Below are 17,167 nucleotides of genomic sequence, written 5' to 3'. Positions count from 1 at the left end.
GCTGAATCCTATCAGAATCTTCCCCCACCTTCTTATCAGACCCATGCAGGAAAAGGTTTTAATAGGAGCTAGAAACTTTGGCTCCTGCATTTAATGAGGGAAAACGGAACGAGAACAGCTGCACGGCTTACACAATATCATCGGCGTCACTCAACTGTACAGATATAACTGTTCCCCTAGTCTGTGTTTTGCTGTATACATTCTCAAAAACACAACTACTACATACATAAAATTTACAGGGGATAAAACATGTCAGAACTTTTCCTTACCGTGATGGAGGAACAACGTTCATGGTGTTCAAACAAAGACTCGCCCAACCTGTAGCAGGAGGGCCCACTAAAATTTCACATTTTCCTCCAATTGTGAACCCAGAAAGCTTTTCATTTTGTTCCAAAGGAAACGATCTCACCGTAGTTAAGTGAGGTCATCTCTGTGTGAGTAAAGTAAAGCATCCGGCCGGCCACTTCGCATGGCAGTAGGAAAGTTAAAAGCAGCTCAATAGAAATGTGCATTACAAAAAACAAAAAGACTCAAAATGCCCGTTACAAGTCATTTTTGGGGCTTACAGGAATCAAATTCGGAAAGAGAGAAGCCTCATGCAAGGAAATTGTGAAGAATATCAACACAATGTACCAGAAGCACCCAGCTTCTTCTTCGCCCCACCCTCTCCAATAAAAATCTTGTCATACCCAGATACCTTTGCTCTGTTATGTGTGAGAGAACGATCCTTCAAAGCACGATTCACCAATAGGCATACTCACACTTTCCCCTTACTGATCCGGTGAGGCTCAGTACACCCATCTCTTAACTACTATCTGTCGTTTCCCTCTCTGCAGAGTCTCATAATTAAGACAGCAATTTTCTCAGGTCTCTAAGATATCAAAGAACTTAATTTTGATTGGAAAAACGAATCTATACATAACTTTGTTTTATGCATAACAGACTTTAAGACCCGTGAATGAGAACACAGCTAACACCGCATGGCTTCTCGTGCCATTGCTCTCCCCCAGCTGAATGCCGCTTTAAACTATTTCGAAGGCAGCACAGTAGACTGCAGTGTGGGGCGAACGGATGAATAGAAAGGAATTGGCAATGAATTTGACTCCAAGGAGCTCAAAGAAAAATGCCAGTCATGTTGTATTTGCAAGATACTTTTCCAGGGATTTTGGTTGGTTTGTTTTTTTACTTTTACTTAGTTGAGTTGCCTACATCAAGTAGTTTGACATCGGAAGCTAAACATTCATTCATTCTTCAAAGGTTTACTTGCCTCTAGCATGGAACCCTGGTAGTGTAATTGGGTTACTCTGCTGGCCTATTATTAACTACAAGGTCAGGTGTTCAACTCCACAGTCCTCTGGAAGGAAAAAGGATGCTGCCTCCCGGAGACCTTGGAGAGGGTCCCTATGACTCACTAGGATGGCACAGGTATGGGTAAGACAGGAGCCCTGCTGGTTCAGGGAGTAAGCACTCAGCTGCTAACCAAAAGGTCAGGGGTTCGTTTCCCCCAGACACTGTAAGAGAAAGATGTGGCTTCCTTAAAGATCTGCAGCCTTAAAACCTCTGGGGGCAGCTCTTCCCTGCCCTAGGGGGTCAGTATGAGTCGGAATGAACTTGATGGCAATGGAGTCCTTGTGTTTCCTTGTTTATTGGTTTCTGAAGAGAGATAAGCAATGACCTTAGAATGTTTATCAATGGTTTTTTGGCTCCAACCTCCTCCCTTCAAACCATCACACATCACATTAAGGCAGCCAAGAAATTCAGAGGGAAATGCTCATGATCATTTGCCATCAGAGAGATGTAAATCAAAACTATAATGAAATATGATCTCACCCCTGCGACAGTGACAGAGATCAAAAAACAGAAATCAAGAATTGATGGCAAGGCTGTAGGGAAATTGAAACTCTAAAATGTTGCCAGTGGAACTGTAAACTGTAAAATTCTAACTTTCCTCGGAAAGTTAGAAACAGAAATACCTTACCAGCCAGTAATCCCACTGTTAAGGCAAATATCCAAGAGATAAGAGAAGTGGTACAAACAGACATCTACACACCTATGTCCACTGCACTATCACTCACACTACCAAAAGCATGGAAGGAGCCTAAATGCCTATTAATGGATGAATGGATTAACAGTTCATATAAAAAATGGAGCACTCTACAAATAATGATGATTCCATGAGACATCGTACAATAGGAATTATTCTGCAAGACATTATGCGGAGCGAAGTAAATAATTCACACAAAAAACTCAAAAAAATTATATGGTCGCACTATTATAAAAGGTCAAGGGTACAAACCCAGAGAAGAAAGCAACGTTCTTTGACAATTACCGGAGATGAGAAAGGCAAGGGAGGGGGAATCATTTTCTAGACAGCGACAGCTGTTGGTTTGGGTGACAGGAGAGGCAATACCAAATATGGATGAAGGCAGAGCAACTTGACCAAGACCAAGACGCTAAGTACATGAAATTCACAACAGTAATCGCAACCAAAAAATGTGTGTGTGGCTCTATTGTGAGCTGTATATGCATCTCTATGCCTAGGAAGGCCGATTGTGTAAATGCATGTGCATGTATAGGTATATCTGTAAGCATATCTATAGACACGTCTGTGTGTGCTTCATAAATATGAAGAAGCTTCAAAATGTTCACGAAAGAAATTTCATTATCTTTTACTTCCATTTTTCCATGAACTCTCTCACACCTCATCTACCCATGTGCATCACCCAGCACCTCAGGGGCAGTTTCAGAACCTTCCTGGCACACATGCAAGGAACTTGTGGGATTAGTTTACTGGGTTAAAAGGCGTAGGACCATAGTCATGAGGGTCAACTTAAGTCAATTGGTGTAACATAGTTCATAAAGAAAATGTTCTCTGTTTGGTGTGTAGTGTCTGAGGTCTTAAGAGCTTACAAGAAGTCTACAATTATCAGTCTTTACTTAGGGAATGAGGAAATCAAATGCTCATAGAAGAAACCAGCCCTCAGGAACCACGGCTTCTTCTAACCGACGACCAGAAAAATGCATGGTGTCCAACTACAATTGCTAACCGTTATGACCAGGGACCCAATAGAAAGTTTTATAGAGAATGGGAGAAAATTGTCAATGCAAGTCCCTGAGAGAGGTCATCCTACTGCACTGACAGGGCCGAGAGCAGTGGTTCTCCACCTTCCTAATGTCATGACCCTTTAATACAATTCCTCATGTGGTGGTGACCCCCCCCCAACCATAAAATTATTTTCGTTGCTACTTCATCACTGTCGTTTTGCTAGTGTTATGAATCAGGCGACCCCTGTGAAAGGGTCGTTCGACCCCCAAAGGGGTCACGACCCACAGGTTGAGAACCACTGGCCTAGAGGAACCCCTGTCTCTTGCCCTAAGATAGATACCCTTTCAATTTGGAACCGAAGGCGCTCCTGGAAGTCACTCTGCAGCCAACTAAGTTTGGTCTATCAGCAATACCACCGGTGAGCCATGTTCTCCCTGAAGCAATTAACGACGACGTTTATGAGCCACGATAAGCAGACAGGGAGGAGGAGAGAAGTTGACCATGGCCACAGGACAGAGAACGGAAACAGGGAGGATGGTGGCGAGAATCATGAGCAATAGTAGGGAGCAAGGCATAAAAAATCACTCAACAGGACCTAATTTGCTGTGTAAGCTTTCACCTAAAACACAATTATTATCATTTTTTAAATCACACAAAGGAAAATGGTGCTCCCATCCCCTCCGGCAACGCCCATGCCAAAGCCCTGTGCTTCCTTTCCCGTCAGCTCCACAGGTGTACCCATCCCTTATCATCAAAAAGGTAGGGCGTACACTGACTATTACAAAATTAAAACAGTAAAGGACATGAACTGAAGGATAACTTTCCTCCTAATGACATCTTCAGTCTCATAGTTGAGAAACAACCATGCTTCTTGGGACGAATCCTAGAAATTGCAGGCACTAATCGTAGAAATTACATTATGGGTATTCCCCTCAGTAGTATGAAACACAACGTGGATGACTCATTGGATGGAAAAGGGATTTGCTCTGTAAACCTTCATGCAATTCACAATGAAAAGTTGAACGTTTATGTATACATATTTGTATTTATGCTAAGGCGATCCAACATCTTTGGAAATGCAGACAGGGTGTCTCCGACATAGGAGGCATCAAGCTGGGCACACGGGAAGCTGAGCCCAGTGAAAGATACACAGGCAACTAATTCCTGCCTATGTCTTTCTGGGCAAGTAAGACTTCACGCTTCCTGGGTCCTACTGGGAAGACAGCCCTGCGTTGGGAAAACTCCTTTTCTCACTGGGTGACTTGGGCTAAATAGAGAAGGCATGGAATTTGGCACTGTGCATTGAAACGATCGAACGGATTCTTTATATTTAGTGATAAAAACTCAAAACTCAGCCATCCAGTCAACTCTGATTCATAGGAAACCCTGTGTGGACTGGTGGTGGGAGGCTAGTTCCTTCCGTAAATGCACTATTTACATAAACAACGGTTGGAAACTAGAAATGATGTTTCTTAAGGACAGAGCTTGAGTTATTTAATGAGCTCCTTCGTTTTACAAATCTTCATTGACTCATGCAACATGTACACACCGAACACCTCCAATACCCCACGCGTATGATCGACAGTTCTGCTAAGAGGCATACCTGGGGCCAGGTGCCCCAGAGCACAGTGAAGTGTTCAAAGGCACAGTCCACTTCCCCATGTCGTGACCTAATAGTATTAGTAATAAATATTGGTTTTCTTCTTATCATTTCGTCCCAACAGCTCACCCAGTTAGAGTTCAAGTGTGAACATTTCACAGATGAGGCCCTTTCTCCTCTGTTTGAGGATCATGCACAGGAACAATTCTGGCCTGATTCTTTACGACCTCCACCTTGTTCACTCATAAGCTGGTGTGAAGTCTTTCCCCAAATCGCTTGGAAGTCGAAATAATTGTCCACTGCTTTTGGCCTTCTTCCAGACTTGAATTCTCCCTCGGAGTACTATAGTTGGTTCACCAGGCAGGATTTCTGCATCTGTGTGATTGGTGGTCTTCAGAGGCCACGGAAGTCAAACCTCCCCAGTGGATACTACAGCCTGCCGGGTCTGGAGGTGAGGAAACTTGGTTTCTACACGTCCACCAGTCTAACCAGGAAGGCCCATAAGCAAGATGCCTGCATCATACTACAAGCAAACACGATGCTGATCGCTCTGCACACACAACCCACACACAACCCACACATGCACCCCTCTCGGAACATAACCCCAGGGGCAGGAGTCGAAGCGGGGTGACCAGCGGCCAGAGTCCAGGCTCCTGACTGCCAGGCCCTATGACCTCAGTTAAGATCCGAATCTGTGCTGTGACTGTGGAGGGCACGGTGAGGACCCAGGCACAAAGGCAGGGCCATACCAGCGCCTTCACTGTAAGACACAGTTCTTCCCTGGGCGCTGCTCTGGAGTAAATCTCCAAAGCCTCCCTGGACCTCCTCAAGCCCGCCAGAGCAGCCCTGATGCACGCCTCCTCTTCTGGGGGCCCAGCCACCTCTCCAGAAGCTGCAGCAAAAGGCAGAGCCCCCTCCAGTCATTAAGGGCACCCTTAAGCAAGCGCCAGGGCTTGGCTGAGAAAAGTTCAGGCCTAGTTAGAAGGACCCAGGATCTCTCAGTGGAGGCAGGAAGAAGGGAAGTGGGGAACTGCCCAGCTTCCCCCTTTGGGGGGCCGGTTTTACATCTCTATGCAGCGTTAGACTTCCCAGGCTCCTTTGCCCGTGGCTGCAGGCATGGGGGGCAAGGATTCAGCCTCTGCCCCCTCCCCCACGTCTGTCCCTCAGCCTGGGTCAATGACAAGTTGCAGCGCTGGCCCAGGCCTCCACCTGGAAGTCTGAAGCAAAGGATATTATTAAAGTCACAGGTTAAGAATCACTCACTCCCCAGCTCCTCACTTAGAAGGCCGCCTGGCCTGCAATGTAAACAAGTCCCAAGAATGCTTTAAACCAGAGGAGGTTCTTATTAAACGACTTAATTGAGGGCCACTTCTCAGCCGCAGAAAGCTTTTACACCGAGGAATAAAAGGGGCCTGGTGGGTGTCTTGCAGAGACTGGTTTTTAAAACCTGCCACGCTGCCACGCTGCCACGCTGCCACGGGGAAGTGGAGCACAGCGCCAGGGCCCTCGGTGCCTGCTGCTAATTCCTCAGCAGAAATAAAACTCCCCCTCCCCGCGGCCTCTCCGAGACCTGGCACCAAAGCGTCATTCCAATATTCATTTCAAGGGTCATTAGAATCAGGGGATGAAAACGTGGAAAAAACAAGGCGAGCCAAGACGGGCCAAAAATAAGTGAGTAAAGACATGTGAAGGCCTGAAAACTGGCCATGACTTAGAACAACAAGGGGCCCTGCCGGAAACAGGGTTGTGGCTTCTCTACCAAAAACCTAAGCCAACTCCCTGCCAACGAGTCCATACCCACTCAAAGGTCACAGGGACCATAGGGCAGCGGTTCTCAACATGTGGGTCGCGACCCCTTTGGGGGTCAAACGACCCTTTCTTTCATAGGGGTCGCCTGTTTCCTAATAGTAGCAAAACGACAGTGATGAAGTAGCAATGAAAATAATTTCATGGTTGGGGGTCACCACAATGTGAGGAACTGTATTAAAGGGTCTCAGCGTTAGGGAGGTTGAGAACCACCGCTTTAGAATAGAAAGCCTCATCTTTCTCCCGTAGAGCAGCTAGTGGTTTTGAACAGCTGACCTTGCGGATCGAAGGCCCATGCATAATGACTGTGCCACCAGAGCTCTAGGTAAAAGGAGGGACGCACTGACACACACCTCACACGTGAAAGTTGCCCGACCCGAAGGGCACGTGTTCAGGATGCCACTGGTGTGAAATGTCCAGAAAAGGCAGATCCATCGAGAGAGAAAGCAAGATTGAAGGTAGCCAAGCGCTGCGGGGGGTGAGGGGAGCACTCACTCACATGGATAAATTTTTCCCAGGTGCAGGTTTTCTTCCTGAGATGATGAGAAAATTCCAGAACCAGAGAGTGTTGGGCTTGTACAACATCATGAATGTATCTAACAGCCACCGAACGGTATCCCACAACTGGATCTACACGGTGAGTGTTCCATTTGCGTGTGTGTTCACATCCACCCACCTGCCAAGACACCAAGAACTTCAGAAAACTCATCTCCTGCCCCAGGGACCATCCCTTCCCTTCTGCGCTCAAAAAGACGCTCGCTGCGGAAGGGAAGAAGTCAGTGCGACTGTGCACACTTGGATGACTGCTGGATTCAGGCAAGCTTCCCATGCACACGGCACTTCACCAGGACAAGGGCAACACAGAAACCCTGAGAGGGATGTCACCGCTCTCTCTCTCCTCCTCGCACAGGGGAGGCAGGCCGGGCACAATGAGCAGGGGCAGCTTGCCCACGTTCACTGCACGGAAGAACACACGCTGACCCTAGACCCAGGGGGATCAAGTAAATTCTACCCACCCTGCACGCCCCTCACGACTGCAACGACTGTAGCACCGAACGGTGTCCTGAGCTGTGTCAGTCTGGGTACTTTAGAGAAGACAAATCCACAGAAACTCATGTATAAGAGAGAGTTTTATATAAAGGTTAAGTGCGCATCAAGAAAACATCCCAACCCAGTGCTGCCCAAGCCCACAAGTCCAACATTAACCCATTAAGCCATATATCCAAGACCAATCCACAAAGTCCTCCTCCATCTCACAAAACAGACGCAATGATGCCGACTGCAGGAGGAAAGCCGAGTCACTGAATGTGTAAGCATCTCAGCACTGGCAGGGGTCTCCACACGGCTGCTCCAGCACCCAGGGCTGCATCGGGGTAGGTCCATGCGGCTTCTCCTTGTGGGTGTTTTGCAGGAAGTCAGCCTTGCAAGTTGAAGCAGGAAACTGGCTAAGGCAGCTGCACCTTGGTCCGACCCACACAAAGCAAGAGACCCGAGAACTAGAAAGGCGAGGCTCACCGAGCCATTTATCCCTCTGCTCCCACCCCCCCCACATGTGTTTATCGGCCAGGTTGGCACAATAAACTACCTCGTGAGCCTAGATGGCGCTTGGGCCACTTTCTTGGAAAACAAACACCAAAAGCTTGCCATTGGGTAGGCGCTGACACCCGGCAGCCCCATGGGCACAGAGCAGAAGCTCTCATGGGGTTGTCCAGGCTGTGACCCCGTGGAAACAGATCGCCCGGCCTTTCTTTGGAGGCACCTGGGTGGGGTCAAAGTAGCAGCCTTTCGTGAGCAGTCGGGTGTTCGATCGCCTGGGGCCCTCAGGGACCCCAAGGCCTGCTCCTCTTGAATGGCATGTTCTCAGAGACCCTCTGTGAACTGCCTTCTCTAAGAAGCATGTTCAAAGGCACCTTGCACGTGGGCAGCAGCTTCCTGTGTCGTTTCCCTGCGTCCTGGGGACAACAGGAGGACAGACACGATTCCCTGTCCTCTCCCCGGGGAGGAAAGCAAGGTTGACAAGGTCGGCAGGAGGCTTCCGGAGCCTGGCTTCGGCTCCAGCTGGGCGACACTGGCAGAGATTGGAGTCCCTGGGAGGTGAAGGGGTTTGGCTGGTTTTTGCTGGTAAGGTATTCATACGTGAACAGATGGGAACAATTACAAATGAGTGTAAGAAACATTTAAGAGAGAGGAACATGGGTCTTTACACCTCAGGGGCACTTGTAGGGTAAGGCAGAGGCCTCAATGAAAGATTAAATGCCATTCCTGTCACCCTCATTCAGAAGGGAGGGTTCTTGCTCAGAGTCCAGCCACCTTTGCCTGGTCCAGTTAGAAGAACATGCACGATTGGAATTGGTGCCTGGCAAGGATTTCTCAGCCCGGCAGCTGGTCACATTTTAGGCCAGGTGACTCTTGTTTGGGGGCAGGGACTGTCCTGGACCCACGACGCTCGGTAATCCTCACAGACGTGGCCCCTCAAGAGCTCGGAGAGGTGGGTGGAACATCGGTTTTACAGAGGAGGAAACACGCCCAGCACAGACAGGAAGCGTCCAGAACCACACTCCTGGGGACGCCTTCGGTGGGCACTGATTTTCTGCTGGAGTCTCTGGGTCGTTGCACATGGTTCACCAAAGCCACTTGCTGGGAGAAAGGCCGGCGGGGAGAACCTTGGCAGATACACCCCGGAAAGAGAGTCAACTTATTAAAAAATCAATCAAACCCTTGGAAACTCTGTGGAGTACAAGTCCCCTCTGACCAATCCTCTGAGGCACCGGGTCAGAAAGCACTTCACAGTACTGGGTTTGGGGTTTGGTTTGGTTTTCGGATGGACCCGAGGGATAAAAGTTAGTCAAGAGAGCTCTCTGTAGATTTTTAGGGGCTGAGACGTGCAAACAAACGACATCACCAGTGTGCCAGCTGCTGAGCCAAATGCAAATGCAAGCAGTGGCTAATACGCTGGAGAGTGAACAGCTGGGTGAGTCCGGGCAAGAAAGCAACAGCGGGAGCCATTGGAAGGAGCCCCGACGGTGTTGTGGGGCAGGTGAGGGGCAGCTCACCCGGGTCCGTGGTACAAAACCAGCAGCTATTTTGACTAAGCTGTTCCCTTATGAATTCACGATCTCAGAAGCCTACACCGATAGAGTCGCAACAGACCTGATGGCAGTGGGTGCTGGCCATCATCTCGAGACTGGCGCGGCGATACTGAGCCTGGGCTCCCACGACGATGTTTTCTAGGCTGCAACCTTTACAGAAGCCAATCGCCAAGGTTTCGCCAGCAGAACTGCCGCAGGCGTTGGCCGACTCCTTACCTGACCCAGAGAGATGGCAGACCCAAAACTCTCAGGGCAGGGCTGCCACGAAGTAAGCATTCTAGAATCACGTGCTGTTATGATGAGAATGAGTGCTCTTCAGTCTCCTACCCTGTTTCCCCGAAAATAAGACCGTGTCTTATATTAATTTTTGCTCCCAAAGATGTGCTAGGTCTTATTTTCAAGGGGTGTCTTATTTTTCCATGAAGAAGAATACGGTACACATTTATTGTTGATATCCTTATTATCAGGGAAGTCTTATTTTGGGGAGGTCTTATTTTCGGGGGATGTCTTATATTTTAGCGAGAGGCAAAACTGTAAGTAGGTATTATTTTCGGGGGGGTCTTACTTTCGGGAAAACACAGTAGCAAGATGCTGGAGAGCCTCTCCTTTACTTCACCTAGCTGCTTCACACGCATTAAAGTTGGGCAGATTGCAGGTACCTGAGTCTGGCCTTGGAGTCCTGGGGGCGCAGTGGTTATGTATTGGGCTGCTAATCACAAGGTCAGAAGTTGGAAACCAGCAGCTGCTCCAGGGGACAAATTGGGGGCATTCTACTCTGGTAAAGTCTTGGGAACCCACGGGGACAAATCTACCCTGTCCTATAGGGTCACTATGAATCCGGATTGATTTGATGGCAGTGAGCTTGGCTGTTTGGTCTGGGCCTGTCGCGAGAGGCCCCTGCTTTGAGCAGAGAGCAGCGCAAGAGAGGCAGGTAACCTGTAGCTCTCATCCCACGCCTCGCCCCAGAGCTGCCAGGGGGTCCGGGGCAGGGCAGACAGTTAGGGCTGAGATAGCATGACGGCACCTGGAACAAACAACAAAGAAACTCACTGCCGTTAAGCCGATTCGAACTCACGGTGACACTACAGGGCAGGTTAGACTTGCCCCTGTGGCTCCCGAAACAGAAACTCTTCCTGGGAGTAGACAGTCTCTTCTGGTAGCTTTGAGCTGTGGCCTTGTGGGTAGAAGCCCAATGTGGAACCAGTGCACCTTTATGGCTCCTGAAGCAAAGGGTTTGCTTAAATCCCCAACTTGAACCTCACAACTAAAAGAAATCCCAAGAGTAAGCCCACCCCCCTCCCAGCCCCTCAGCTCTATCTTATCTCTCCCTCCATTCTTCCTCTATCAGTTCCTCCTAACTCCTCCTCCGGCTTGCACTGTAATCACAGCTCTAAGTAAACTCTCCAGGTTTTTGATACTTGATTAAGGCCAGGAGAGAGACTAATCAACTTTGCAGCAGCTGCTGTATAATTTGAGTAAGGCACTGCTCTTAAAAAAGGAGGGTAAACAGCCCAGGCAAACGTGGTGGGGATGCAAAGTTCTGGTTTTCCTTTTTAACCAAAAGCTGTCCATACAGCTACAGAAGAAGTTCAAGGGTAGGAGAGTCTAGACCAAGGGTTGGCACACTGGAGGAGGAAGGGCCAATCCTGTCCCTCAAACCATTTAAAAATGAGAGCCTAGATATAGTTGTACAAACAAATGAAATCAGCATTATCTGAATGATATCTTTCCAATGTTTTCAATTTTACTTCAGAGCCAGGTGTACTACCAAAAGAGCTGCATATGGCTCCCGAGCCAAAGTTTGCCGACCCCTGGTCTAGACCCTCTGCATAGCTTTGAGAGTGGAGCCATTTCATTTACAGTGGTTCTCAACCTTCCTGATGCCACAACTCTTTAATACAGTTCCTCATGTTGTGGTTAACCCCCCCCAACCATAAAATTATTTTTGTTGCTACTTCATAACTCTAATTTTGCTGTTATGAATCAGGCAGCCCCTATGAAAGGGTCGTTTGATCCCCCAAAGGGGTCACAACCCACAGGTTGAGAACCACTGCTTTAGAATCATGTCAAAACAGCTCAGGCAGTTTTGAATCGGAAACTCTGTGTTGGAAATAGCCACTCTGTACCTGACTTAGGGCCTCACCCACCTGGGCTCCTCATCCATAAAATGGATCTAACAATACCCATGCTGCCAGGGGTTACGTTGAACACCAAACATGGCTGGCACGCAGTCAAGGGCACTTCATGTTAGCTGTCTCACTGCCATCAAGCTGATTCTGACTCATATCGAGCCCTCAGAGCAGTCAAACTGCTCCTGTGGATTTCCAAGACTAACGCTATATGGGAGTCGAAAGCCTCCTATTTCTCTTACCGTATGGCTAGGGGTTTCAGACTGTAGACCTTGTGGTTAGCAGCCCAGTGCATAACCAAACGCAAACATCTACATGAATGTGTATGAACAAAAAGCAGGTAAAAAGGTGCCAAGTAAGGGAATTATTGGGCCCAAAACTGAAAAACCTTGGTCATCTTGCCACAATTTGGCAAGCAAAGGGATGAATAAGAACAAAAGGTTATCCATGGTAAACGGGCATATTTTTTAAACATTGGTTTTAAAAGTCCTAAATAACTATGAAGCAATGATTCGAACTATTGTGTACATCACCTAGGGCAGCCAGAAACCCCTGATTGGACAGCGGGGACTTAACTCTACCTTGTAAACAAAGAGACTGCCAGCCTGGTTGGCAGAAGCAGCCCTCGTTCATAACAAATGCCTTGTGCTCTAATCCCAAACACTCGCGACTCCATGGCGACCCTCCATGAAGTCCCCTGGAAAGGATCCTTTTTGGGTCGAAAACCGGGGAGCCCATTGCCATGAACACTCATTCACTCCCCTTGTTTGAAGTCCACCTTGGCTCCATGCAGCCTCTAACGCAGCGGTTCTCCACCTCCCTAAGGTCGCGACCCTTTCATACAACTCCTCATGTGGTGGTGAGCCCCAACCATAAAATTATTTTCGTTGCTACTTCATCACTGTCATTTTGCTACTGTTATGAACCGGGTGACCCCTGCGAAGGGTCGTTCGACCCCCAAAGGGGTCGCGACCATCGAGGAGCCTTAGCTGTGCTTAAAAGGAGCACCGAACAGTGAAAACACACTTAGCGTTACACTCATACTCCGCCCTCACCAAAAAACAAACTGCCATTGGGTCGATTGCTGCTCAGAGCAACCCTAAAAGACAGGGTAGACCTGCCCTGTGGGTTCCCGAGACTGTAAAGCTTTACAGGCGTAGAAAGCCTCTTCTTTCCCCCATTCATACCCACTGATCTCAGATTGGCACTCCGAGCAGCCCTGTGACCCTCAACTGGATCAGGCTCCTCGCTGAGCCTCAGTTTACACACCTGTGGGATGGGGCCACTGGCCCTGCCTCTCCGGAACATACAGGTGCAGAGCAGCAGCAAAGATGACTGAGAACCCTGGGAATGGACACGGTTAGGCCACCTTGGGGCTATTAGCCTTGTGGGGCAGCTACCTGGAAACCACACCTCCAGGGAAAAGCAGTGTGCAGGCCAGTTTTCCATCTGTCCGAGGAAATAGGAGCTAGAGTAACAATGGTAGAACAAAAAACGAGTGTCCACCCACTAGCTGCACTTACTGGCACCGGCCAAACCATTTACTCTACAAAGAGCAGCCGCTATTTTAATGTGCCCTCCGTGGGACAGGTGACCACTTCCAACTATGTCTACTTTGCCAGTTACCAACAGGCCCCAAATGGACCCAGCAAGAGTCTCTGTCAATGTGCCCACCCCTCCTGCTAGGGCTGACCCAGCTCCTACTAGCCAAAACCCCAAAGCAAAAATACACCTGCCAGAATCTGGCCCCCTCTGGCTTCACTCCTCCCCCTCATCCCGCCATCCCCCCCCTCTTCAGTATCAGCCCTTCCCCCTCCGCCAGCAGAAAAGTATCTGACCCAAGTACCCAAGCTCAGTGTGAACGCTTAACACCCAACAGCAATCAAATAAAATATTTTTTAAACCAGACATTTGCTTTAACTAGTGAAGAATGTCTGCTTCCAGCATTGTGTTCTTTTAAGAACTGTCCACATGGGGTCAAATGGGCATCAGCAACACGTACGATCAGACAGGGGACTTTATGAGTTGATGTTTATGGGAAAAACAATCCAGAAAAGAAGGGTGAGAATGACAACACCCGTGGAAGGTAGTCAACTGGTTTATCTTCTGCTGTGTATATGCACAACAATAAAACGATAAATCGGGATCTTCTCTAAAAAACAAAAAATATATACACAAAATCTAGTTTCACACGCATGAAGTTTTTCTTATACCACGGCTATGGCTTGAACTGTGGCCTTCCGAAAAAAAGGTCTAGTAATTCCTAATCAATCTCTGTGCCTAAGGGTCAGGAGCCCTGGTGGTACTGCCAGGGAAGTGTTGGGCTACTAGCCACAGGTTGGCATTTCAAGACTCCCAGGAAGATTTACAGCCTCAGAAACCACGAGTCAGATTCAACTTGATAGATACAAAAGAGATCAAAAAGGCAGAGACGCGGGAAGAAAAATGGGCAGACACAGAAGATCACCCCGGAGGAGAAGCTCAGAAGAGACAAGCGTCTTCCTCCCGAGCCCACAGAGAGAGACAGCCTTCCCCTAGAGGTGGTACCTGCTGTGAGAGATACATTTGTAACAGCTACCCTCCTGAGGTATCTCTGCTAGAGCAGCACTAGCTAACTCAAACACCTACCATGCCAGCGGACCGGCAGCATCGTCTACCCAGGTGAAGATGGGCGAGGCACTCTCCCCACCAGCCTATCAGATCCTGGGGCTGAAGCCTGTCCACTCAGCCGGTAACACAGAACCCGACCAAGAGCCTTCAGCAAACACACGAATAAAAAAATGAAACAGCAGAAATGCTTTGGTGTAGGTTTAAGGTGAAGCACTTTCCCAAGACTCCTGTTTGGGGCGACCGTGGAGGATTATATGGAAAGAAGGGAAAGGGGTCTGCAACTGCAGCCTTTGACGGACACCTCCAATAAAGTACCCCGAGAAGCCCTAGTGACACAGCAGCTAAAGTGCTCAGCTGCTAATCAAAAGGTCAATGGTTCGAACCCAGGAGAGAGCAGTGGCAGGCTGCTTCTGAAACGATTACAGCTACTGTGATACTGTTCTACTCTGGCCTACGGGGGCGAGGGGAATTAACTCCACAGCTATGGGAAGCACATGTAGGTCATTCAATCCCCGTCCCTGTCCCAGAAATTTCCTTTTGTTGTTGTTGTTGAGGGCTTTCATGTTAGATCATAGCAATGTCAAGCGCCGGGATAAAATAAAGCTCTTGGCCATTCAGGGAAAGTTACCCAATTTTCAGTTCCCCTTGAACTTTGTTTTTCTTCTCTCATGCCAACCTCTCAGTCATGTCACTGCCCTTCAGGCCAGGATCAGAGGACAAAGAAAGGAAAAGTACAGAATCGGGTTTTTTCTCCCCTCCCCCTCCTCCAAAAAGAAAAAAAGACCAATCAGCCAATGGTGCCCCTTAGGTTGGCTTCAGGCAAAGAGACGGTTGAGGGTCCCATCGCATTTCCCGGACCCACCCTTCAGTGTAAGTGAAGGAGCTGGCAGTGGTTACTCATTGGGCTGCTAAGTGCCAGTCGGCCTCTCCTCCGGAGAAAGACGGGGCTTTCTGCTCTCATAGAGAATTACCTAGTCTCAGACACGTGCTACCCTGTCCTACAGGGTCGCAAAGACTCGGCATCCGCTGGACGGCAGTGAGTTTGGTTTGCTGGTTTTCAGTCTAAGAAAGTACCCTCTACTAAAAGAAAAGGAAAAATGAACAGACAAAAAGCAAGAGGATAGTCCAGTCTAATTTCACCACAAAGTCTCTCTTCCAGATGATGTGCCCTCTCTCCCTCAAGGAAGAAGCTCCTTTGCTAATGCCTTCCTCCTGTTTTTCTTAACTTAATCTCTTCCGGTTACCTTAGAACAGGGGTCCTCAAACTACAGGCCCGCAGGCCACAGGAGGCCCGCCAAGGACATTTATCCGGCCCGCCGGGTGTTTTTGCCACCACTGCCTGTCGTGCTTAGCAGCCGACTCATCCAGTGGGCATAGGAATTTGTTCATAGTTTTTTTTTTAAACTATAGTCCGGCCCTCCAACGGTCTGAGGGACAGTGAACTGGCCCCCTGTTGAAAACGTTTGAGAACCCATGCTTTAGAATATTAGAGATGCAATTCCAAAGTGAGAAATGTTTCCATAAATCTGTTTAGATCCATTTATGCATATACTTTCTACCCCTTTTGTTCAGTATCAGAGTCACATCAGTAGCAACTTTTACTCCAAGATGAAAATATCTTCAAATATGCTTTCCCATCTCCCACCCCCACCCCCATATAGAGACAAGACTCACAAGTTAATAAAGCATTCAATAACATGGCTTCATTTATTGGCCTGCTTTTTTTTTTTTTTAAGTCAACAGTCGGAAACCTCTTTCCATATGTCCTTGTTTCCCAAATGTTGAGGATTCAAGGCAGGGGCCACCCTGTCAGAGCTTGCACTCAACGTAACCCTCCGTTCTCAAACCAAGACAATTAAGTCAGCTCCCACAGTGACCACACTTCCAGCAATTGAATACAAGGAACTGGGAAAACGGTTGGGAAAGGAGCAAGACCAAGTGGGCGAAACTTTCGAATGGAGTATTCTTTCTACCAAGGCTGGACGCAAACACGCCCCCACCCCAGGAGTCACCCCACTACAAAGAAAACTGCAATACAGAGGGCCCTCGGCGGAGGTGGTGGGGGCAAAGGTTTCAACAAGCAGGTGAACATGTAAGCCAGACTTGGAGTGCCACAGCAAATTAACCAAGATCCCAGGAGAATATCTATCATATTGGTTACAAGAATGCCTGAAGCATACTTTCTGAATAAAATATATAGGGCCAAATTGAGTCTATGTATGCAGCATGTTGAGTTTTTCTTAAGTCTTATTTCCCTATTGTTTTAAAAATCATCTGTTGGCTAGCTACAGGTCTCACCTCAGAATGTCTATGTCAAGCTAAGCCATTGACTTCCTAACAAGGATATTATATTATCAACAAGAAAGATATGCTGTTAGATCTGCAGGGCTTGGTCACACATGCAGAATAAGCCTAACACAGATGTACACCCATTACTGGAGCATCCACCATAAAACCTTTAAGAATCCAATTAGCTTTCCTTCTTGATATTCCTCGGACGTAGGCAAAGCCATTATCCTCGGGGAGAAGAGGTCTTCAAGAGCTGATAGATTCCTAAAGTATTTTTTCTTCCTTTCAACATGAAATTCTTTTCAAACATGTCAAGTCAAATGATCACTTAGATTTTTCCTGAGCAGGTCAACCTTGTATTACAACCTTGACCCTTAATTCCAACACTTCCCCTCCCTTGGTAGAAAGTGGTCTGGTTGTATTTACTATAAGCAGAGAAGCAGAGACAAAGGAAAGCCACTTAAAGGCACCATCTGCAGTTGAGGGAAGAAGCAAACAGGCTTGTTGAGTGGAGGCAGATGACAGCAAAAAGTCCAGAGGGCCTGAGATGATATTCTCTCTCTCTCTCTCTCTCTCTCTCTCTCTCTCTCTCTCTCTC

The sequence above is a fragment of the Echinops telfairi genome, unplaced genomic scaffold (assembly GCF_000313985.2).
Source record: "Echinops telfairi isolate 266 unplaced genomic scaffold, ASM31398v2 ScPeMD7_8;HRSCAF=38, whole genome shotgun sequence".
NCBI classification, from domain to species: Eukaryota; Metazoa; Chordata; class Mammalia; order Afrosoricida; family Tenrecidae; genus Echinops; species Echinops telfairi.
The sequence above is the reverse complement of the archived record's forward strand: the minus strand, read 5'-3'. Positions refer to the sequence as shown.